We start from the raw sequence: 23,482 nt of genomic DNA on the forward strand, positions 1-23,482 counted from the left end.
TTGATATTTAGAAATTGAAATGGAAATGATAATTCACCATAAGAAGGCTTTCGAATCATCCAATGCAAGGGAAGTAACACATGAAAGTGAACAAGACGAGTTTATCCATAAAGAATGAGGATGCTGTCCCAGTGGACGTGGAAAGACCCGGTGGGTCCCTGAAGGAAACGTAAAGGCAGACAGTATGTATTGGAGGTAACAGGTAGGGAGTGAACGGGTCAAGGAGCAAAACTGTAGGAAAGGGGACAAATGAAGGAGAAAGTTTCGATTAAGCCAGAGTAGGAAAATTCCGGTGCTGAGTTAGAAGCGGGGATAGGGAAGAATGGCGGGACGGGACCGGTAGTGAGTTGGAGAGAGAATAAGAGAGTAGAGGAGTGGGGAGAGGAAGGAGAAGAGATCGGGAGAAGGCACTGGAGGATTGAGAAAACCAGGCCAAACAGATTGTGCAGAATGAATAAAGATGCCCCTAAGAATGACAAGTGCCGCGCAGGGGGCAGAAGCAACCTCTCCGGGGAGCAAATGAAACAACAGGATTGGGTCCAGGGACGAACGCTGGCGCACACCCAGCCTTCCGCGCACCGCAGTGGTGTAGTTTAGGGGTAACTGTCGTGTGTGTGTGTGTGTGTGTGTGTGTGTGTGTGTGTGTGTGTGTGTGTGTGTGTGTGTGTAGAGACCACTCCAGCTTTTCACTACGCATGGCACTGTGATGCTCTGCCAGAAATTTTACTAAGATCGAATTTTTGTAAGAATCGGGATGCAAATGGAGGGACGGTGGTTGGACAGTGTCCTTCCCTGAACGTCAGCACGCTGATGCCAAGCCATTCCACTCTTCTAGATAAGCCAGACTCCCCGAAGTTCAAGAAATATACGCCTACAAAGATACTTCTGTTTTGCAAAAGCCTGGAACCGAGAACCCAGATGAAGGAACTTTTCCTAGGTCCAGTTTCTCTGGCCGCTCATCAACGGGCTTCTCACCCTAGTATTACGGTGTTAATCACGACTCCCTCAATATTGCAACAAATTCGGCTAAAGAAACCTGAATGATAAGCGGCTTGGAATCCGGTGTGGTTGAGACCCTCCACTGAGTGTTTTTTTCCATGACAATAGTCGAGTTGGGGGGCACATTTGAGGGAGAGCTTGGCAATCTACTACACCACCGACCTAAATCACCCATAAACCTACGGTTCTCTCTCCTTTCTGTGGGAGCGGACTTTCACTGAGCAAATTTGTATGGGTAATTTTTTAGGGTCCTCACGTTGGCGGAAGCAAACTAGGAAGAAATGGGGAGCAGGGCAGGGATGTAGAGCGGAGACAGAGAGAGAGAGACAGAGAAAGTCAGAGAGAGACGGAGAGAGAGGGAGACGAAAAAAGAGGGAGAGGGAGAGGGAGAGAAGGAGAGAGGGAGAGAGAGAGAGAGAGAGAGAGAGAGAGAGAGAGAGAGAGAGAGAGAGAGAGAGAGAGACTGTGGTGGGGAAGACTGGTGGGGAAGTCGTGTTGAGTCTGGTGGGCTAGCTGAGGGACTGCCCCAGCAAACAGGCCAACAGCATTATACTGTACAGATGTCTCCGTGTCTGTTATTAAACTCCAAGCGGGAAAAGCCGCGCAATATCTGGCGCCCAGGAGAGGAATTCTTGGGTACCACATAGGACACCTGAAGAGGGTTCATAGGCAGCAGGCCCAAGGCTCGCCCTTCTTGCTCGCCCAGGTCATCCTGTGGCCCAGGTAGGTCACAAGTGTGATTTTGGCTCGAACTTTCTTGTCCTTAGACCGAGCTTCCTAGTTCATCACTCCTGTTAGTGAGGAGGCCGACTTCAGCCACGACTCATCCATTCGCTATCCCCGCTCCCTCCCCAAAGAGACTTGAGCCACCGCGGTTCAGACTGGTTGAAACACGTTCGGAGTAATCCGGCTTCACATTTCCTACCCAGAGCTGAGTGGCGAGCAGGTTCGGCAAAGTGACAGCGAACCCCATTGGCAGGGACTTCCCCAGCCTTGCGAAAGGGGCTTGCTTTGCCACTCTGCTCCATCTGGCCGCCCGGCTTTGCCTCTACCGCTCAGGTTCACTATGGGGAGGTCCAGCGAATTCCGGACTCCTCGGGCAAGCCGCGCAATTTGCATGCTTCTGGCCACGCTCCCCTCGGACTGCGTGCCTGTATCGCGGCGCCTTGAGGATAGACTCTTTGAAGATGAGTCATTCAGTGACTGGACTCAGCTTTTCGGCTTGACTTTGGGCATATCTCTCCCATTATTCTCCTCCCCGTTCGGGAAGTGAGGAAAACAACCCAAACAAGGATGCAACAGTGGTTCGTGAGCCGCGTCGTAACTTCTCTCACTTGGGGACAATTCTGTCTCGCTGGGCAGCGCAAGGGCTTTTTCTGCGGTCGTATTATTTGAGACACCCCATCTCCTTACCCACATTGCATCCACCCCTTTAAAGAGTGTCACTTTCTGTCCCCTGAGAAGCCTAACTGGTGGCAGGGTTTTCCCCGACACTTGGAGGCCCACGGTCTACAGGCAAGAAGACTCTCGGCCGTGCCCTCCCCGAGCTGCACCGGATCCGGAGCTCGACGCCGTCAGCTCCTTTTCTTTTGGCGGGCGGATTGGAGCGTGGTTCTCCCCGGCGGCGCCCATCTCTGAACTTTCCTACCCTCCGCCCAGGCCTGACGCCGCTAGATTTGTTGATCTTAGATCAGCCCCCGGCCTTTATCACCCGAGATCCGGGAGTCCCGCGGCGCCCCCCGCCCCCCTCGTGCACTCCTTCCCGCAGGAGAGCCTTTCAAGTCTTTCTAGAAATCTCCCTTAATTTCCTTTACAGAACCCACAGAAAAGCTGTCTAAACTCCCAAGGTCGCGGAGAACCTCCAGAGCCTAAAAAAGCCGCGGATTTGTCCCCAGGCCGCACTTTCGATCCGAGTAATGCAGGTGAAAGTGCCCCTCCCCCATTATTCGGATAATTGCCTCGAATCTCCACTTAGCGTTGTGTTTAAACAACTGGAGATTGATGGCTGTAGCCCCGAACCCCTTCCTCTGGGCAGTTCCCAGCTCTGAACCTCCCCAGACTTCACGGGTGCAAGCCGTGACTTCGCTTCCTGTGCAAACAGAACCAGACATTAGAAAGCCGTTGGAAATGGGTATTTGATTGGTCCTGAGAGACACAACAGGGACCAGCTCATGAGTATTTCTTGCGTGCCAATCACAGAAAACGGTTTTTAAGATCCCACGAAACGCGATCCAAAAATACAAAAAAAAAAAAATGCGCAGAACGTGCCTAGAAGAACGAAACCGGTGGCATTGAGCCCGTAAAAATAAGCTCCTAAAGGGAACTTTCGAATATCATCTGCCCGGGGCTGATTTATCAAAACAAAGATAGCAGAAACGAACCGTTTGCAGCTACTAAAAACAGCAATCCCAACAACGACGTGGACGACGAAGGCAAGTGACCATAGTTCATAGAATTCTTGCACCCTCGTAATGTTTTCCTTTAACCAATATAAGTATTTTATTCTTTTTCTCTTCGATTTAATTTTTTTTTTTCAGAGAGCACTGGGGGATGAGAATAGGAGGAAATGAGTGAAGTGCTGGGGGAATCAGAGTAGAGGGAAAGGATAACTTTCCAGGTAGCTTTTGAGTTTACTGCTGGAAGTCCATGCTAGCTTCCGGGGATGAGGGACTGACTGCAGGCGAATATAAATAAGCTCACCCTTGCTTTGTGGAGGCAATGTGTCCTGCACCAGTGCAAGGGAATCTAGACACTTGACACCAAATCCTACCCAGTGCCGGAAGAACACCAGTATCAGAAATGCGTGAATGTCGGTTAACTTCTGAGAAAATGGAGGAGGTCTGCAATGTTAGCAGCCTGACAGCACCCGGGTTGTTTTTCAGTTCTTCCAAGGCCTCGGGTTTCCTTATTCCGAGTCCTGTCCTCCAAGAGCCTACTGTACCTGCTGTCTCAACTCCCTCATTTTGGATTCAGCCCTTTCCTGATTCAAAATAATAGGATTCAAAGTTCAGAGCAGCCACCACCCCTATCTTGAGAAGAAGGAGAGGGAGGTAGGTTTGACTCAGCCGAGAAAGTCCACACAGCCGGAGGCTTCTCCCCACATAGAGTGAACGGGGTGGAGTGGGGTGGGGTGGGGGTGGGGTGGGGGGACATACACCTGCAGGGCCCACCTCTGCCCAGCTAGACACTGACCCTCACAGATCAATGAAAATCAAACTCACACAGCAGCTGGCTGACCCTTGGCCTGCTTGAGCAGGGAAAAGGAGGTGCAAATCCATTCACAACCAATACAGCCAATGGGGATCATCTGCACACCTTCTGGCCCAAAACTTCCAGGGTGTGCTGTGGCAAGGCTGAGAAAGGCTTGCCCGAGTCCCCCAAGGAGGTCCCTAAGAGGACACAGGTGGCCACAGGGCACCCCAGAGAAACAAACCAACCTGGTTTTGCTGGAGGGAGCAAAGGCCCAGGGATACCTGCTTCAGTCTGCTTGGCCTCTGGCCAGCCTGCATCCACTCCCCTGGGTTTTTCTAGGGGGGACCAACCATTGCCATTAGGTTCTAACTACAGGAGTCAGGCAGTGGACCAGGAAATAGAGAAACTAAAATGCCAGCCAATTGTAAGAAAGAATAACAGAGATAGAAGTGGAGAGAGGAGAGAGAGGAGAGAGAGGAGAGAGGAGAGAGGAGAGAGGAGAGAGAGAGAGAGAGAGAGAGAGAGAGAGAGAGAGAGAGAGAGAGAGAGAGAACACTAGGTGAGCACCTCAGCAGGTTGTCCTAGAAACAATCCATTCTTTTTCCTCTAGGCAAAAGCTGAAGAATTCCCACCACCCACTCCACCGAGTCTGGGTGGGTACCCTGGACGGAGGCCTTTCTGTTGTTCCCTCTTCCCCAGTTTCCTCCCCACCATGCACAGTGCTCCCGTGGGATTCCATCCCGAAACTGTTCCTCCTGGCCTCCTGGAAGGGGGACCATTGGAGGTGACTCACCCTAGGTGGAAGCTCTTCACGGCTTGTTGGAGGCCAGCTTTCAGGGACAGAACAGCCTCTAGGCCCAGAGATTCCAGCCTGTTTCAGCCGGGTGGGAGGGAGACTTGTGAGCTAGGTCTCCCGACTCCCTCTGCTCCCAGCTTCCCTCTCAGAATTAGATAACAGCAAAAATAGATAAGAGAAGTGATTCATTAATTCAGCGAGTCCCGTGGCTGGTGACTGGCTTTTTCTCGTTGGTATGTATGGAAGTGGAAGGAAGCCCTGGCAGGCTTAAAGCCCTGGCTGGACTTTTTTTTTTTTTTTTTTGGTTCTTTTTTTTTTTTTTTCCGGAGCTGGGGACCGAACTTCAGGAGGTTCTGCTGAGGCTGCCCGAGGTCACTCAGAAGGACTGGCACAGACAGAACAGCCCCAGGGCATCACATTTACTGGGAGAATGCTCCTCCCGCAACCTGCTGCTACACCCCAGGCCTGCGCTTAAAAAAGTGGTCCTACAGGCCTGAGGTGTGGAGACCCTCCTCCTATCTACTACATGACAGTGGAAAGCAATGGGTGTTTTAGAGCCTCATTGGTTAGCAGCAGGGGCAGCAGGTCCTCCAGAGTTTAGCTTAAGACCTGGAATGAGGTCACCCAACTCAGAGAGTTGGCCAAGTCATGGAGCAAGGAAACTGTGGAACCCACTTTGGGTTCTCCCTCAGTTGAAACCTGGGCAGGTGATAATCGGTAGCCTCTTAGCATAGGAAAAGAACAGAATTTTTCCTTCCCTGAGCAGGGATCTTCTTCTAGGTGACTGTCACAGCTCTGATGAATACACCTAGGGATGTGGAGCTCTGTTTCCCCTGGCCCCCAAATGACCCAGAAATTCAGGGTTAGGCCCTGAGAAAGGTTTGCAGAGTGAGCCGTGGGAACCAGGCAGACAGATCCCTCTGGTTTTACTCAGGGTAGATGGCCCCTGTGGAGTTGGTGTCTCCCAGAGGAACATCTTAATAACAACAAGAATCCTTTAATGCCTACTTTAATGCATTTCCCAGTTCCCGGTTTCCTGGGGTCCTTGAAACAGTTCCTGAATGGTGGAGAGAATCCAGACAAGTTATTACTGATCTCCAAAGGTAGAACAAGAACCTAGAACTGGAAAAGCCAGGAGTGTCTACCAGGAGAAAATAGGCACTGAAGAGAAAAAGAGGCAAAGGAAGGCCTGGAAGAAAAGGGGAAGATGTAAGAGAGACAGGACTGTATTTCCCTTCCAAGAAGTTTGTTATGAATATTTTCAGAGTGATGAATAAGGTGTCCACCATGGCCCTCTGTCTCTATGTGTTGCCCTTACCAGATGACTTGCAGAAACTATTCAACAGGAAGATGTTCATGTAAAACTCCCTGAAGCGTCAGGTCATTAAAATTCCTCAAGAGTGAGCTGAACGTGATGAGGCACAGGCCTTCTCTGTCCAGCAGGCTGACTGTCACCAGCCCAGAGCTTTGGTCCTGTGGGTTCTACTGTTGTTATTATAAAACAAACACAGCACAAATGTCACAACTTCACTGCTTTACTCTGCACGGTTCAGTGGCGTTAAGGACATTTCTATATAACCACATCCCCTCCAGACGCATTCTCTCTCCCTCCCTTCTTCCTCCCCCAACCCCCGTCTGCCTGTCTTCCTCTCTCCCTGTCTCTGCCTATCTCTGTCTCTCTGTCTCTCTGTCTCTCTCTGTCTCTCTCTGTCTCTCTCTGTCTCTCTCTGTCTCTCTCTCTCTCTCTCTCTCTCTCTCTCTCTCATTACTGGAGTTGAATCCAAGCCTCTGAACATACAAGAAAGAGCCCTACCTATTAAACTCCACCTCCAGTCCCTATTTTACCCTTTAAAAAATAGATTTATTTTTGCCTTTTGTTATATGTCTGTGTATGTATCTTTATCTGAGGCTGGAGTGGACCCAATATGGGTGCTCTGGTCCTCTGGGAAAGCATCAAATGTTCTTAATCACTGAGCCATCTCTCTAGTCCCCCAGTTTTGATTTGAGACAGGGTTTTACTCTGTAACTCAGGCTGTATTTGAACATCCAATCCTCCCTGCCTCACCTCCCGAGTGCTAGAATTACAGGCATGAATCCCTGCTTTTTCCTCCCTCCCTCCTCTCCTTTCTTCTTCCTGACACCAGGTCTCTTGTGGCTCAGGCTGGCTTTAAACTTGTCAAATAGCATGACCTGGAACTCTTGATTCTGCCAGCAGCTATGGCATACATTACAATGGCGACAGGCGTATATCACCATGTCAAGTTGACAGTGCTGGGGATCAAACTCATCCTCATACAAGAAACACAGAGCTCTTATGTGTTTTGAGGGGTTCTAAACTCAACCATTCTGTAGTCTAGCCTGTGGTTCCACAGTAAGCACTCAAACAACACAGCCCCAGCCCCTCTGCCTTCTGCTAGTATGAGTTTGATGACCACAGACACCTATTACTGGGGTGCTGCATTATCTGTCCCTTAGAAACTCACTCTTCTCACTTAGCACTGCAGCCTCATATTTTATCCACATTGTAGCACACACTGGCGTTTCCATCCTCTCTAAGGCCAAATGATGCTAGCCCATGTATACAGACCACATTTTATTTCTCTATCCATCTGTTGACAGATATTTGAACTATTGCCAACTTTAAAAAATGGTTTCCTTTACTTTTTGAGATTATAATATAATTACATCATTTCCCCTTTCCCTTTCCTCCTTCAAAGTCTTCCCATATACCCCTCCTTGCTCTCTTTCACATTCATAACCTCTTTTTCATTAATTGTTGTTACATGCAAGTGTGTATGTGTGTGTGTGTGTGTGTGTGTGTGCATCTATTTACCTATCTATATTTCTAAATAGTAAATACAGCCTGCATAGTCTGTATAATGTTACCTGCATATATGATTTTAGGGCTTATCATCTGATATTGAGTAAGCACTTGGTGTTCTCTGTCCTGGGGAAGACCTTGCTACTTGTAACAGTTGAGATTGATACTCTGGTAACACTGCACAAAGATCTGTTCTGTGCCCTGTTTTCCTTTCTTTTGTGATTATCCCCAGAAGAGGAGTTGCCCTTCCAGATAGTAACTCGGTGTCTTATTTTGTAAGTAATTGCTATACTACTTTCTGCCTTTCACAGTTTGGATCTAAAATTGGAGAGGGTCTCTTCTTTCCTTACTGGAAGCAGCACTCACTTCAGCTGGCGTCCCACTGAGGGGCAGCCTGCAGACCTTCTGAGGAGTTCTGTAAGAGAGAAGTTTGGTAGCCATGGAGATGGTCAGATGTGAAGTTCTTTCCAGAACTCTGTGAGAGCTGAGAGAACACCCATAGGAAACTAGCAAGAGACCCCAGGCCCCATGTTAGCCCTGCTGTCTCTGTGAGACCACAGGTATTTGGACTTTTCATAGTCTTGCAGGACTTCCAATATTCAGGAAAAATATTTTATTTTGTGTTCCAAAAATATTATTATTATTTTTAAGGAAACCATGAAGACTGGTGGTAAATTATCCTATAATTCCAACACTTGGGAGGTAGAGGCAGGAGATCAGGAGTTCAAGGTTGTCTTCAGCCACTTAGCTAGTTTGAGACCACCCTGAACTAAATGAGATCTTGTCAAAAGAAGAAGGGTCAAGAAACCTGGGGCAGTTAGTGACATGCATTTTGGGAGGGCCTGGAATTCTACTCTCTTTTGGTTAAGCCTGTGATTCAATGGCCACGGCTAGAGTAGCCCGATTCTGAGGAGAAAGGGGAAGTCTTTGCCTAGTGAAGTCTAGATGAGGTGATAGGGCTCTCCTTGCCTGACTCCTGGGAAGAGAGCTTGAAATCTGTGCTGTCCCCTTAGGTCAGAGGGACAAGCCATGAGGACCGTGAGGTTAGCAGAGCTGTATGTTCTAAGGACACTAGTCATGTGGTCCACATCTGAGCTTGTGTGATGGTGCTCTCTTATAATCTCAGCACTTGTGAGGCAGAGGCAGGAGGATTGCTGTGGATTGAAGGCCAGCCTGGTCTACATAATAAATTCTAGGCAGGCTAGACTGTACAGTGAGTCCCCCATCTAAGACTAAGATGCACATGAGATGCCACAGGGACTTAGAGAGAGAGCCCATCAGAAGCTCCTCCTTGTTCTTTCAACACACACACGTACACCTGCACACACATAAATGAACACACCTGCACACACACACGTACACCTGCACACACATAAATGAACGCACCTGCACACACACACGTACACCTGCATACACACATACTTTCATGCACACACACATACCCAAGTACACACACAAACACACCTTCATACATACAAGAACACATCTGCACACACACTCATACACCTACACACACCTTCATACACACACATACCTGCATACACATACAAACATACCTTCACACACACATAAACACACCTTTGTACATACTGAACACACCTTCACACATACAAACATACCCACATACGTACAGGAACACACCTGCACACACACACACACACACACACACACACACACACACACACTTGCTTGCCTCCTCCCTCACTTTTATTGGTTTTGCTTATCAACATGCTGTGTGTTCATTGTTTAAAAGTAGTATAGGCGGGAAATGAGACTTATTCTTACCTTCTGGCCTTTTATCCACCCCCCTCCCACACACACACTAGACAGCTAAGCTTCAATGTCCCTAACAGGATTGTCCTTATCCTCGAAGGTCTCACATTGGTCCCAGAGTTAAAAGACAGCCTCTAGAAATTACATTTCTTCTTCTGTGTAAGTTCCTTAGTGGATATCTTTTTGTCAGCTTGTTTGTTTTGTTTACTTTTTGAGACAGAATCTCTCTACATAACCTTTACTATCCTGGAACTCATTATGTAGACCAGGTTAGCCTCAAACTCACAGAGATCTGCTTGTCTCTTTTTCCCAAGTGTTGAGACTAAAGGCGTGCATCATCATGCTTGGCATTAATGTATATCTTTAAGCCTCAGTTTTTAGGTCTACAAAATAGGTATGGTAGTAATTCTTATTGTTCATAGTTTGTGGTTCTTGACATTAAAAAAAGGTCCTGAGTTCAGTTCCCAGGAACAACATAGCAGCTCATAACCATCTGTAATGGGATCTGATGTCCTCTTGTGGTGTGTCTGAAGACGGCGACAGTGTACTCATACATAAATTAAATAAATAAATCTTTTAAAAAATTGACAGTAGGGCTATTATCATGAATATTATTGGTGGGCAAGATGGGTTTTATGGCTCGAATATGAAATGTTCCTGTAGTCTCGTGTGTTTAAACACTTGACCCTCAGTTGGTGGCTCTGTTTCAGGAGGTTGTGAAATCCTTAGGAGGGGGAGTCCTGCTGGAGGAAGTGAATCACTGGAGACTGCCTTAAGATTTTCTGGCCTGATCCCCCTTCCTGTTCTCTCTCAGCTTCTTGGGTGTGGACTCAATGTGACCAGCTACCTTATGCTCCCGTAGCCATGCCTTCCCTACCATGATGGCAGATCTGCATCCCCTCTTATGCTGAAATAAACCCTCCCTCCCCTAAACTGCTTCTTGTCAGTACTAGTCATAGTAACAGGAATAGAAACAAGTTTGCACTGGTATGGGGGATCCTGTTGCACCTACACCAACTTGTGTCCAAGGCAGGAAACCCATGCATAGCTGCTGGGCAAGTATCAGTGGGTCACGATTCCTAAAAGCCTAGAATCAGGCTATTCTGTGTGTAGTTGTCAGCCATCTCTGCAGTGCTGACATGGCTACAGCATGACCAGGGTGCCCTGAGTGTCTAAACTGAGTGTGTTGCCCTTTATTGGCCCCTGTGCTTCTGGAAGAAATCCGTGACTCCAGAACTTTCTAATGCCCCTAAAGTACTCACATGAAGACAGTGTCAGGGTCTCACTCTATTCCTGCCTTGCATGCTGACGTTAGCACTCTTCTCTAGCCTGCCATGCATTAGTGTTTAGGTTGTTTCGTTTTAACAATTCATGTTTTAACATTTGTAGTGCCGTGGTGTTTGTATGCCCAATAATCCCCAAATATGTTTACCCCTTGGGTGACAGTTCAGTAGATGCTTCTGGATACTTTCTTATGTAAACTCATAGGCATCTAGCTAGAGCACTTCCTAGCATTGCACTAGTCTGACTCCAACCTGGCTTGGTGTTTTGTGTCAGCATGGAGATTGAGTCCCAGCTGCCTTTTCTTGTTTCTGTTCATCGATACTGGAGCCCGTTGGACTCGTGCTGTGGAAGGCTCTCACTACTATGCTATGTATGTTCCCCTCAACTGCCTTTCATGGCCATGACAAACGCCCAAGGAAATTATCTAAATCACTTTGGATATCAGTTGCAGTGCAAGACCGCTTGACCTGACCATTGGGGACCTGTGTTGTGGCAGAGCATGAAGAGGTCATAGAAGCATGGTGGCTCACCTCATAGGAGCTAGGAAGAAGAGGGGGTTGGGGGGGCAGGAGGACAGAGGGTGTGTCCTTCGAGGGCTCAATGGACTACTTCCTCAGAGGAAATGTGTGTGCACGTGCGTGCGTGTGTGTGTGTGTGTGTGTGTGTGTGTGTGTGTGTGTGTGTGTGTGTATTAGGGATGGAACCCAGGGCCCTGTGCACACCAGGCAAGGCTGTATCACTGACATCACCTAGCTCCAAGTGTGTTCTCTGATCTTTGTGCCTAACTTTGAAGGAAGGTCTTGCATTTGGATCTTTTGGCACTGCTCTTGCCTTCCCGCTGTACAAGGCTGACTCTGACCTGCCCACCGCGTTCCCACCGCATTCTTCACTGTGGGATATGCTAGTCCCACTTTCAGCTGAGTAATGGGGACAGTTATTTGTGCAGTAGCAGACAGCATTCCTGTCTCTCAGCCCACTTGATCCTCTCCTCGGCCCATGTGTTTGGGCAGCAGATGCTTCTATACGCTTCTTCCTTTGAATTTGCTCCTGAGAATTTCCCCATATAAACCATCCCATCCCAGCCCCTCTGGGCACTTGGGGGTACCAGACCAGCTTCTCAATGATCCCACTCTACTGAAATCTTAGGCAGGCCAACGTCTTTCCAAGGTAAAGGCTCAGTCATGAAAGCTTGCAGCTCCTGTCTCATGTGTCCATGAACAAATTTTTCATTAGGGTTCATTTTGTTACTTCTCCTGGAACACAAGGTCTTCGGGGGTGGAGTGCAGAGACCATTTGTAAATTTCCATGTTACTAACCAAGAAACCTATTTTTTTGGGGGGTGGCACTGCTCTCTACACATGATTTTTCTGCTGTCTTTGAGTAGTGGGATCTTCTCCATCATTCTCTAGGGCTTATGGACAAGTGCCCTACATTTGGAGAATTTCAAGATCAATGCAGAATTTTCTTTGGATTCTAACCAAAGATAAGTATGAAAATATAATCCATCTGTCAGGGCTGGAGAGACACCTCACCTTTTAAGAGTACTGGATGCTCTTCCAAAGGATGTGGTTTAATTCCCAGAACCCTCATCATGGCTCACAACCATCTGTGACTTCAGTCCAGGAGACCAATGCCCTCTTCTGAGCTCTAACAGGACAAGACACAAAAATGGTGTGCAGACACAAAATACAGATAGAACATTTGTATACATAAAATAAAAACTCACAAATCAGGGTTGGGGATTTAGCTCAGTGGTAGAGTGCTTACCTAGCAAGTGCAAGGCCCTGGGTCCCCAGCTCCGGAAAAAAAAAAAAAAAAAACCTCACAAATCTTTAAAAAAAATCACTCTGTATACTGGGATTGCAAAGTTGGTAGAACGTGCATCTTTAGGGGTAATCAATGGCATATTTGGAATCCTTAAAATCAGCAGTGCTGGTATTAGGTCAAACACACACACACACACACACACACACACACACACACAGGCACACACACAGGCACACACAGGAACATATACATGCTGGGGGATCAAACCATGACCTTGTACATCTAAGGCACATGGTTTTCCAATGGAGCTACATCCTTAACCCATATTAGATTAACCTGAAAGTTAGTTTTGATACTTAAAACAGAATGGGTACTGACCAACATGGAGCTAGGCACAAAGGTAGCCCATGGCTGATAACTGTACAGATGAGGACATCCTGGCCATCCTGAATCTTCTTTCTGCTTAGATCATCTGTTCAGTGGTCAAACATTCCTTTGAGGTTCTACAACATTCAAAAGGGGAAGGGTATACTATTCCAGTCTCCAATTGTCTTCTATATTTCACTAAAAAGAAATGTGCTATTAAACTGAGTAGACTTATTAGTGGTGGAATATTAGGGAAAAATGGAAAGACATTTAATTAAATTTAGCATCTTTTCCTGATTAAAATTAACTTCTTAGGAGAGATTAGAATGCAGTTTTATAATGCGACAAGAGTGTCTGATCTGAATCAACAGCAGCATTAAGTGGATGATTTAAGGCTGACGAGCGGAGGGTTTATTTTCAGCTTTAGAGAGAATAAAGGAAGATGGCACCATTGGTTTTTCTCAACGGTGCAAGCCAATGTGATACTGTACGGAAAATGAAAGGGAAAGTAGAAGCGAGAAGCCCTGCCCTGGTGCATGCCCAGGTCAGCATTTGGGAGGGGGAGGCAGGAAGTTCAAGATCGCTTTGGGCTACAAAGTAGTACTATCTTTAAAAAAAAAAAAAAAAAAAAAAAAAAACCTGAAAGAAGAAAGCAAAACAGGCAGCTAATCTGCACTGGAGATGCAAATTTACGCTCCAGACTCTCTCTGAGCTTCAAACCCACCTTTCTCTCGGCTGCCCTGGGGTGCCTTGGATCAGACTGTGAACTAAACTTATGGCTGGGACTATAGAGGGAGCTCAGCTAGTGGGGGTCTGGGGAGCCCTTCTTTCTTTCATCTTTCTTTCTTTCTTTCTTTCTTTCTTTCTTTCTTTCTTTCTTTCTTTCTTTCTTCCTTCCTTCCTTCCTTCCTTTCTTTCTTCCTTTCTTTATCCTTCTTTCTTTCTTAGAATTCACTTCATTTTAGATTTATTTATTTCATGTATGTGGGTACACTGTTGCCGACTTCAGACACACCAGAAGAGGGCATTGTATCCCATTACAGATGGTTGTGAGCCACCATGTGGTTGCTGGGAATTGAACTCAGGACCTCTGGGAGAGCAGTCAGTGCTCTTAACCACTGAGCCATCTCTCCAGCCCTCACTTTTTTTTTTTTTTGAGCCTTTTTTTCTTGCTTCCTGTCTCTGTCAGTGTCTTCTTTAGCTTCTAAGTCCTGTCACCACACCAGCTAAACCTTTGTGTTCCCCTGCTTGCAGGCACTATCTGTCAGTCAAGCTTCCTCAGCATCGAGGCATCAGCTGCCAGCCTCTTCTCTAGGCATCTAATGCTAACAATCTCAGCCTTTCTGGAGGAATTGCCCAACCCTAGGAGTGATGTCTGCCTTTGGGTTCCCCCTTGATGATATCTTAGGGTTATTATGTTGCCATTTTAGTTTTTCAAACTTAGTTATCCTAGTTAGCATCAGCTGTCAACCTGACACAGCCCAGAGAGTCTCCACGGGAGGCGGGGATGGGGGGTTGGGGGGTGGGGGGTGGGAGGTAGGCGGGTGGGGGGAGCGTATTGCCAGGTCTGATTGCCCTGTGGCTATGTCTATGAGGAACTGTCTCAATTGTTGGTTATAGGGGAGGGCCGACCCTGTTTCCTCCCATGTTGCTTTGGTCATGACGTCTAACAGAGCGATACAAGAACAGTAGTGAACTAGAATGCTAGTTAACAGTTCCTGCCCTAAGTCATTTCTGATAAAGCACTCATACCGTTTTAATCTCAGCACTGGTCCCTGGCATAAACTCACAAGAACCTTCAATATTGCAGTTGGTTTTTAGCACATATGTAAAAAGTTAGCCTCCATACAACATCCATTAAGAAATATGACTCACGGGGTTGGGGATTTAGCTCAGTGGTAGAGCGCTTGCCTAGGAAGCGCAAGGCCGTGGGTTCGGTCCCCAGCTCCGAAAAAAAGAACCAAAAAAAAAAAAAAAAAAAAAGAAATATGACTCACTGGTTGCGAAGATTGCAATCCTAGATGTGGATGTGTGTTTGGGGGTCAAGGGGTGGAATTACCTGCTAATGAGGTTAGCAAAGAGCTGAGCTCTTGCATAGGTTTACTCGCCTTGTAAGTCTGTTCCAAAGTTAAGGTCAGGAAATTATAAATACTTAGAGGTGAAGCTGTCACGGTTCTACGAATACTGGTTCTAGTGGGATCATGAAGAGTAGCAGATCAGAAATACCATCTATGAGAATCGAAAGGGTAGACGCAATGCCCACTCCACCCATTGTCCTATAACTCCTGTTTTATCAGGTCCCTCACATGCATTGACTCAGTGGTGTCTTGGAGGCTCCTTCTATCACACAGCTCTATGACTAAGCCAGAAGTGACTGTGTCCATGTGGCCAGTGACCCTGGAGGCTGCTCATAAGGAGCCATGTTGAGTTAGTGACCTCTTGGGAGTCGGTCTTCCTATAAATAGATATTCATGTACATCTTCTGGTGGCTCTGTGGGAAGGGTATCCTTCCTGCTTCAGTGGCAGTTGAAGAGTGGTACCCAAACTTTCCATTGGCCCTCTCAAGTGAGCAGAATGTTAAGTACCAAGTCATGGGTCTAGGCTGGTGCCTAGAAAGGCCTGGAAAGACTAAATTTGAAGCTTGTTTCCTAGGGAAATGGGCTTAGGAGCTGAAGGGGATGGGAGTGAGGGTTGGGGGAGGGGTTAATTTTTCACATAGATAGACTTCTATATTGCATGCCAAGCAAGAGCACTTTATAAAGAATGTTAACGTTGTGTTCAGCTGAGAGGTTTTAACATTTCCTACCACTGTTGATAAATCTTCTTCCCAAATGGTGCTTTAAAAAAACTTTTATTTATGATGATGATTGATGAGGATGATTTTTTGAAGTATGTGTATGTGAGTGAGAGCTTGTGAGCATGTGCCAAAGTATGTGTGTGAGTGAGGGCATGTGTGCATGTGCCACAGTGTGTGTGTGTGTGTGTGTGTGTGTGTGTGTGTGTGTGTGCGTGTGTGTGTGAGTGAGGGCATGTGGGCAATCTATTCGGTCACTTTTATCCTGCCACTGTAGGTTTGGGGGATTGTACTCAGGTCTCCAGGTTTGCTAAGCAAGTACTTGTACCTGATCATCTCAGTGCTCCCAAATGTCACGGTTTAGGATGGAGTGCTAGCTTGATGGCTCTCTCTTTCTCTCTTTCTCCCCATCCCCCCCCCCCCCGCCCTCTATCTCTTCTTCTGGAAAAGGAGTTGCAGGAACTATGTTCTCCCTGGGGACCTTTGCAGTTGTCATCTGTTACCTTCACGAAGCACTTCATAAATAAGCCTCATTTGGACATGATTCTCTGTAAATCTCTATTTAATCCACCAGCCTTCCAGCCTTAGGATCACTTGGCGGAATGCGGATCGTTCATCCTCGTGATGGATGTGAGCGTGGTAGATATAATTTTCTCCTTCATAGATGGAGAAACTGAGTCCAGAGGTGTAGGATGATTGACCACAGTTTTTGCCTCTTATCAGGGCAGCCCTGGGGTTCGCCCTCCCTGAGTTAGGGCTGATGGATAGCAGGCCAGAGTTTGTTGGAGTAGACAACAGTTGGCGGCGTTAAGCTGATTATGAAACACATTCATCATGGCAGTGCTATCTCCCTCTTTTCCTCTTTGGTGTCCAAGTCACCATTTTCCTGTGGCATTTGTTCATGACGTGGTCATACACAGGCCTTTAGAACACACAGGCGTACACACACACACACACGCACTTGCTCGAGCAGGTGCGTGCATAAGCACACTCACACACACACACACACACATAGGCACACACTCGTGCACACAGGCACACGCGCATATACGCAGGCAAGACAGTTTGCTCACACCTAAGTGGCAGATAAAGCTGAAGGAAGCCTGTGAATGAATCTGTAGATAAAAACGCCAGTATCTGGGCAGGTAACACCCAATGACAACAGAGCTGTGTTGACTTACACTTTTCCTTATCGTGGGGGAATCAGGTATTCGTGTAAATCAGAAAAGGATTTGATGGATGCCAGCTCATTGGTGTCTCTAGCCAATAGACAGGTTTGGTTAAACAAAATATATATTCTCCTTATCTCCAGTGGCGACTATCGCTACAACTCCCCCCTCCCCTCTCATCCAAGCTCTCTAAAGACAAGGGCCTTATCTGGAGTTTGTAAGAGTTTCATGGCTTGCAGGCTTTGCTGAAATCACTCTGACAATGTGCAACCCAGGCCCAGCCCGAGTCATTGTGGCAGACAGATGAGCCCTGCTTATCTCTACTGTCTTGGCAATAAACCCCCTTTTCTGAAGATGCTTGTTTAGACTATCCCAGGGGAAGGCCAGGTACCAGCTCCCTCAGTGGGAGGGGTCCTGAGCTTCTACAGATGTCTGCTGAGCTGTTCAGTTTGGGAGATGCAACTCAGAAAGCAGAGATTCTCGCAGGGGTAGCTGGCTTCCCGTGACATAGACTGCAGACATGTACAGGAAGGAAAATTCCAGAAATAATCCCTGCAGACAGGGGACGGTGGGGAAAGCAGGAAGAATTGGGCTTGGAATAAGGAAATGAGGATTGGGGCAGAGTGGGAGGAAGAGAGCAGTCAGAGGAGGGTGGGAAGCTTAAGCAGGACTCAAGGAACTAAGGGGGCTTTGTTCCGCTTGTTGGAAAAGATGCTGGCCTCAGTAGAGGTTTGTTGATGGCAGGCATGTGGCAACTGGGGGACACAGGGAGGTGCAGTCGAGAATGGGGCAAAGCTCTGTCCTCTTAGCTGCTGAGGGGTCTTCCTTGGCTATACTCCGCGTCACAAGCTCCAAAGCTGTCCTTCTAGAGCAGCCCTTGGCACAATGTTCCAAGTGTAGGAGGTACCAACTCCTCCTCTGCCCGACACGGTAAGGTAAGGCTGAAGGTAGGGGAATGTGATTTTGCCAGAAATTGGCTATTTCTCTTCATTAGTCCTCTCAGTTTTTAGAATCAAGCCAGTAGTTGGTCAGAACGAAGGTCCTGGGGGTAACCCGAGTCAGGGTAGCATCTTGTGGAGACTTGCATGCCACCTCCACCTGTCCCTCCACCCGGAAGAGTATCCGTTCCATGCACCTACCACCCAATGGCAGGGATGCTTCCCTGTCCCTGAGAGATCCACATTTGTCTTGCCCTGGCTTCTACAGACCTTTCCTCCAGCAATCCAACCACAGCTTCCTCTTGTTTTCCTTCGTATTTCCCCAATGGCCATGCTTAGTGTCTTTGTGCACTCGGTGGCTCTTTACCTCTCTTCTCCGGAAGCGTAAGTTTCAATCCTTTGGCTGTTTTTAATCGTGTTGTTTCTCTTTGTGGTTGAGCCCCAGGGGTTCTTAATGTATCATTGGCACCAACCCCTTCTTAGACAATTAGTGTGCAGGCCTTGGCTCCCATTCTACCAACATGTGTTTTCACGCAGCAGTGATTAAGTGTAAAATACAACGTGATTCGTCTCTGTTTCCTGTTGTTGTTGTGCTTCTGAGGTTAATTGCTCTTTAGTTTCCATATAGGCAGTCTGGGATTGGAACACTGGTCCAGGTCGAGAGTATAAATGTTCTTGATGCTGTCAGCCTTGGCAGGAGGGGTCTCCTTCAACAGCCATGGGTCATCTTTGAGGGTCCTTGCTGACATCATTCTCTCTCTGCTTGGTCAGCCCCATCTTACATCAGTAGTATGTCTTCTTTTTTTTTTTTTTTTCCCTCCCTTTCTCAAGGTTACACTTTCCTAGACTGTTTGGCTGCTGCCTTCCGAGGAAGGGTACTTAGGGCTGACTTTAAGTTGCTGTGGTGTTGACTGAACATCGTAAGCCATAGACCGTTTTGGGGAGAATACTGAGGACAGTAGGATCCCATGAGCGCAGATCATGGAAGAGCTGCACGTCGTCCCCGTCTTGTGTTCTCCTCTTGAGGCTGTGAGAAGGACAGGGAGGAAGAAGATGGGGGAAGAAGATGGGGGAAGAAGAGGGCTGAATCTACCCATCTGCCCCCACTTGCCAGGAGCAGACTTTTCTGGTAACATTTGGATCCAAACTCACCTTTTCTCTTCAGGGCTGGCTCCCTTGTGTGGCTCGCAGCCTTTCTTACTTCCTGCCAGTTTCTGGTTCATGCCGTTGCTATTGTGAAAATGTCTGTTTTAACTGGGAAGTGAATCTGCCTTCCCACCCAACATTTAGAAAAAATTGGGACCTAGACGCAGCTCTGCGTCTAGCCGTAGCCTCTTCCCATGCCACGTCTCGATGGGATCCTCTCCAGATGTAGTACAGTGAGAGGGAGTTAGAGACAGACAGACAGAACTCTGCATATTCAGGCTTATATCTGCACTATCGCTGGCAGTGCCGTATTTAGCTATCTGTGTGCTTTCAGGAGTGATATTCTGTGTTTCATATCCTCCCTCCCCTCCTTCCTTCCTCCCTTCTCCATCATTCCTTCCACCATCAGACACAGCATAATCTCCCCCTTCTTAAAAAAGTGCAACCCTCTCTTGCTTACTTCACATTCTCCCTAAGAGAGAAGGAGAACAGGAACATTCCGTGAAGGGTCAGAATTGTAATTATACAGAATGTGAAATATGGCATCAAGGCCCCCCGGGGGGGGGCAGCTGGGCTCCCCATGATCTTTTCTGGGCAATAGGGAAGCATTTACTGTTTTGAGGTTTGGAGGGGAAGGAGGAGGGGATGGGTCCAGGTGCCTTGCTAAGGTCTGTCAGACTTGGTGGCCAGCACTGACCCACTGACCCTTTTCCCTTTTCAATGGGCCAGAGTAAAAAGAAACTGAAAACCAAGGTGGCTTCTGAAGCGTGAAGAAGAGCAGATTTCTCTGAAATAGAGAACCCCGTAGTGAGAGAGCTGCAGGGCTATGCCGACCAGTGTGCTCCAGGTGAGGTGCTGGTGGGCTGTGCAGCTTCTCATCTCTGTACAGGGACACTTGGGACAGCACTTCTATCGAGAAAAGACATTCGTTGGGCATCATGATTCTGGGCATGCAAGGGGAAGGTTGCATCTGACAATGACCTCACTAGCGATATCACATGGCGGGAGACAAGAAGCCTGTGTCTATTTCTGTGACTATTCTCACACAGCCACCAGTGTTCAGTCATGGGGCGGGGGGTGCTCTACCCTATGGGCTCCTCTAATGATCACTTGCCAGGAGCCTCACTTCAAGCACCACAGTCAGATTACGGTCCATCTTCCCAAGACTGCCGACAGATAGCTCTGAAGAATAAACCCTTGCAGACTTTCTGGGGGCAACCATTTTCAGACCATGGTATGGAAGGCTTTTGGGGACTAGAGAACAGATTGATCAACCATATTTCCAGAGAACCAGGCTGTGGAAAGAGGGGCGAGTGGTCCACGAGACAGGCATTCAGTGAAGGGCACGGTGCATAGGGAGGGGGCTGGGGCAACTCTGGACAGTTTCAAGAGTCAAGGTGACCAGAAGTCAGGTAAGAGATGGGATGAGGTGGGACTCTAGACTCTGTGAGGTGACTTCTCCCAACAGGAAGTCCTCGAGGACTGGCCCTGCAGCACCACCTTGCAAGCTTGGCAGGGCATCTTGGGTGTCTCTTTATAAATAGGTGAAAGGTGACCTTTCCACTTCTGAACTAGGAAACAGGACCTCTCCCAACGTCTACTTTGAAAATCGAACACGAAAGGCCAGTGGGCGATCCTTCTCTTTCTAATTCTATCCTTTTATGGGGCCCTAAACAAGGATAGAAGGGAATTAATAAAAAAGGTGGAGCCAAGACAAACAGCAGAGTCCTTGCCCATGTGGCACCCACAGTCTAAAGGTGTGAGTGTTGCAATCCAGGGCTGCTGTGCTCAGGCAGGTGGGAGGAGCTACCCCAGGCAGGCACCCGAGGTGATGAGGGACACAGACGGGCCGGTGGGCTCTACCCTCAGGAGTGATGGACAGATGGGGGTCTCTGGGACAGTGCAGGGAGATGGGGTGATGCCAGATGGTGTAGATGAGGTTGGGCAAGCCTGAGGGAAGCAGAGGTGAGGCACTGGAGCTGGCATCCTTGGTTTTATAGGAGAAGAGGGCAGGGTGGAGGGAGCAGAGTGTACTTAAAGCCACGGTGGTCACTGGCCAGCCCTGTGCCGCAGCTGACACCAGCGTCCAGGAAGTGGCTGTAGGTTCAGGAGTTCTCAGGGAACCACCCTGATAGGTAGGGTTGAGTTCCTCTGTGAGGGCAGAGACCCCAAAGAAGTTAGTGAAAAGTAATGTAAGTCTTGGGAAACCTTAGCAAAGCTTGGACAGGTAGAATGAGACTAGGCTCCTCCTGTGACAAGTTCCGGGAAAAGGCATTCTGTGGGACAGAGGAGGGCTATTCTACAGAGGAGTAGGGGAGGGTGGACTTGTGCTTACCTGAGGAAGGCAGCCAGCACTATGTCCCTTCACAGAGATGATTCACCAGGTCGCCTTACTTTGTTCAAGAAGTTTCCTTAGCTCTAGAAATTCAGACTTGAAGACATCATACCAAGTGAGACAACCTACCCACAGTAAGATAAATGAAGCCAACGTAACGGCACACACTTGTAATCTCAATAAGTCAGGAGACTGAGGGTAGTGGTTTGAATGAGAATGAGCCCCATAGACTCATGTGTTTGAATGCTTGGTCCCCAGTGGGTGAAACTGTTTGGGAAGGATTAGAAGATGTGGCCTTGTTGAAGGAGATTTCCAATTTGCTCTCTTGATCTTATGTTTGTATCTTAAGATATAAGCTCTTAGGGCTGGAGAGATGGCTCAGCGGTTAAGAGCACCCGACTACTCTTCCAGAGGTCCTGAGTTCAAATCCCAGCAACCACGTGGTGGCTCACAACCATCTATAAATGAGATCTGATGTCCTCTTCTGGTGTGTCTGAAGACAGCTACAGTGTACTCATATATAGTAAATAAATAAATCTAAAAAAAAAAGGATTTAAGCTCTTAGCTACTTCTCTAGTACCGTGACTGCTGGTCTACTACTAAGATGGTCATTGAGTCTAATTGTCTGAAACTGTAAGCCTTCAAGAAACTCTCTCTTCTATAAGTTGCCTTGGTCATGGTGTCTTATTACAGTGGTAGAAAAGTAACTGAGATGCAGAGATAGGAAGAGTTGCAGGTTGAGGCCAGTCTGAGATACAAAATCCTTACCGAGAGAGGAAGGGAGGGAATTATAGATCACTAAACTCATAAAACCAAATAGAATACTGTGTTCCCAAATTAGAGAATGGATAGTTGGTATTTTCTTTTCATTTTTAATCAAAATATTATATCATTTAGCCCTCCTCCATTCAGCCACTCCCATGCCCTTTCAAATTCATGGCCTCCTTTTCTTTAATTATTAGTGTTACACACACACACACACACACACACACACACACACACACGCGCGCGCGCACACACACACACATTATAAAAAATACATAAAATATACAAATACTGTGGAGTCTGTTGACTGTGGCTTATATGTATATGCTTTTAGGGCTGACCACTGTGTTTTGGATAATGAATTAGGGTGCTCATTCCTGGGGAAGACTAATACTGCCTCTCTCAGCAGTAATTAATTGCTTAGTCTGGGGTGGGTGAGGTCTCATGAAATTTCCATCATCCATGTTGGCATGTCATCAGATACTATTACTGCTCAGGTCTTGCTTAAGCAGCGGTGTTGTTGAGAGTTTTTGCATGTAGCTTCCCTGCCACAAATAGACCTTCAGTCCAGCAGCAGACTTCCTGGCCCTTGCTTACTTACTCTTGCCTCCCCTTTTCTGTGATGCTTTCTGGACAGTAGGTGTAGGAATTGTGTTGAATCAGCTAGAAATGGGTGCTCCACAGTCAGTTATCCCTGAATTTTGGCCATTTTTTTCCTAGACATAGTTTTTGTATGTAGCCCTGGCTGTCCTGGAATTCATTCTGTAGACCAGGCTGGCCTCAAAGTTAGAGGTCCTCTTGTCTCTGCCTCCAAAATGCTGGGATTAAAGGCGTGTGCCTCTATGCCAGGCAAAAGAGAAGCTTCTTTGATGAGGGTTGGATGGTATACTTCTCTGTGGGTATGAGAAGTCCTTAGAGGGCAATTAGAAATTATACTGGTTTAAGGAAGTGATACTAGTAGGATCTTCTCTAAGATCCATAACCTTACTAGTTACAGGTATTTGGCTAGGTTTCCATTACATGACATGGTTTTCCTCTAACTTAGTGAGCGTTAAGTCCATTTAGACAGCAGTTGGTTGCTGCCAAGATGTAAGCACCATGATTGCACCTTTTGGGATATCTTGCCATAATAGTCACTGTGGTGGTTCACACTCATCACAGTTATGGGGGACTATTGATCACTTTCTTCCCTTGGTGGCTTGCATGGAACCGTCTGATACTATGAAAGCTAGTCTTCAGGGAGGAGGTTTTCAGGACAGATCCAGCTTGAATCCTCTGAGTCTTATGTCCAAAGTGTGTGCGATATTTAACAACAGGCAATAGAGACTTACCTTCAA

The 23,482-nt window shown here is 47.4% G+C and overlaps 1 protein-coding gene and 1 long non-coding RNA gene across 4 annotated transcripts in view; one reads left to right on the forward strand and one right to left on the reverse strand.

Annotated features, from left to right (window-relative positions):
• Positions 1-5,228, reverse strand: part of Gata4 (GATA binding protein 4) — a 71,801-nt gene extending 66,573 nt beyond the window's left edge. For both annotated transcript variants that reach the window (XM_087586470.1, XM_087586469.1), the window contains exon 1: positions 4,985-5,228. The gene's annotated coding sequence lies outside the window, so the exon portion shown is untranslated. The remainder of the gene's footprint in view (positions 1-4,984) is intronic.
• Positions 2,489-23,482, forward strand: part of LOC120097012 (uncharacterized) — a 55,450-nt gene continuing 34,456 nt past the window's right edge. The window contains exon 1 of one of the 2 annotated variants that reach the window (XR_015638859.1): positions 2,489-3,431. This is a non-coding gene — a long non-coding RNA (uncharacterized LOC120097012). The remainder of the gene's footprint in view (positions 3,432-23,482) is intronic. The other variant, XR_015638860.1, reaches the window with a different exon arrangement.

Source organism: Rattus norvegicus, chromosome 15 (genome assembly GCF_021556685.1).
Source record: "Rattus norvegicus strain SHRSP/BbbUtx chromosome 15, alternate assembly SHRSP_T2T, whole genome shotgun sequence".
In the NCBI taxonomy this organism is placed as follows: domain Eukaryota; kingdom Metazoa; phylum Chordata; class Mammalia; order Rodentia; family Muridae; genus Rattus; species Rattus norvegicus.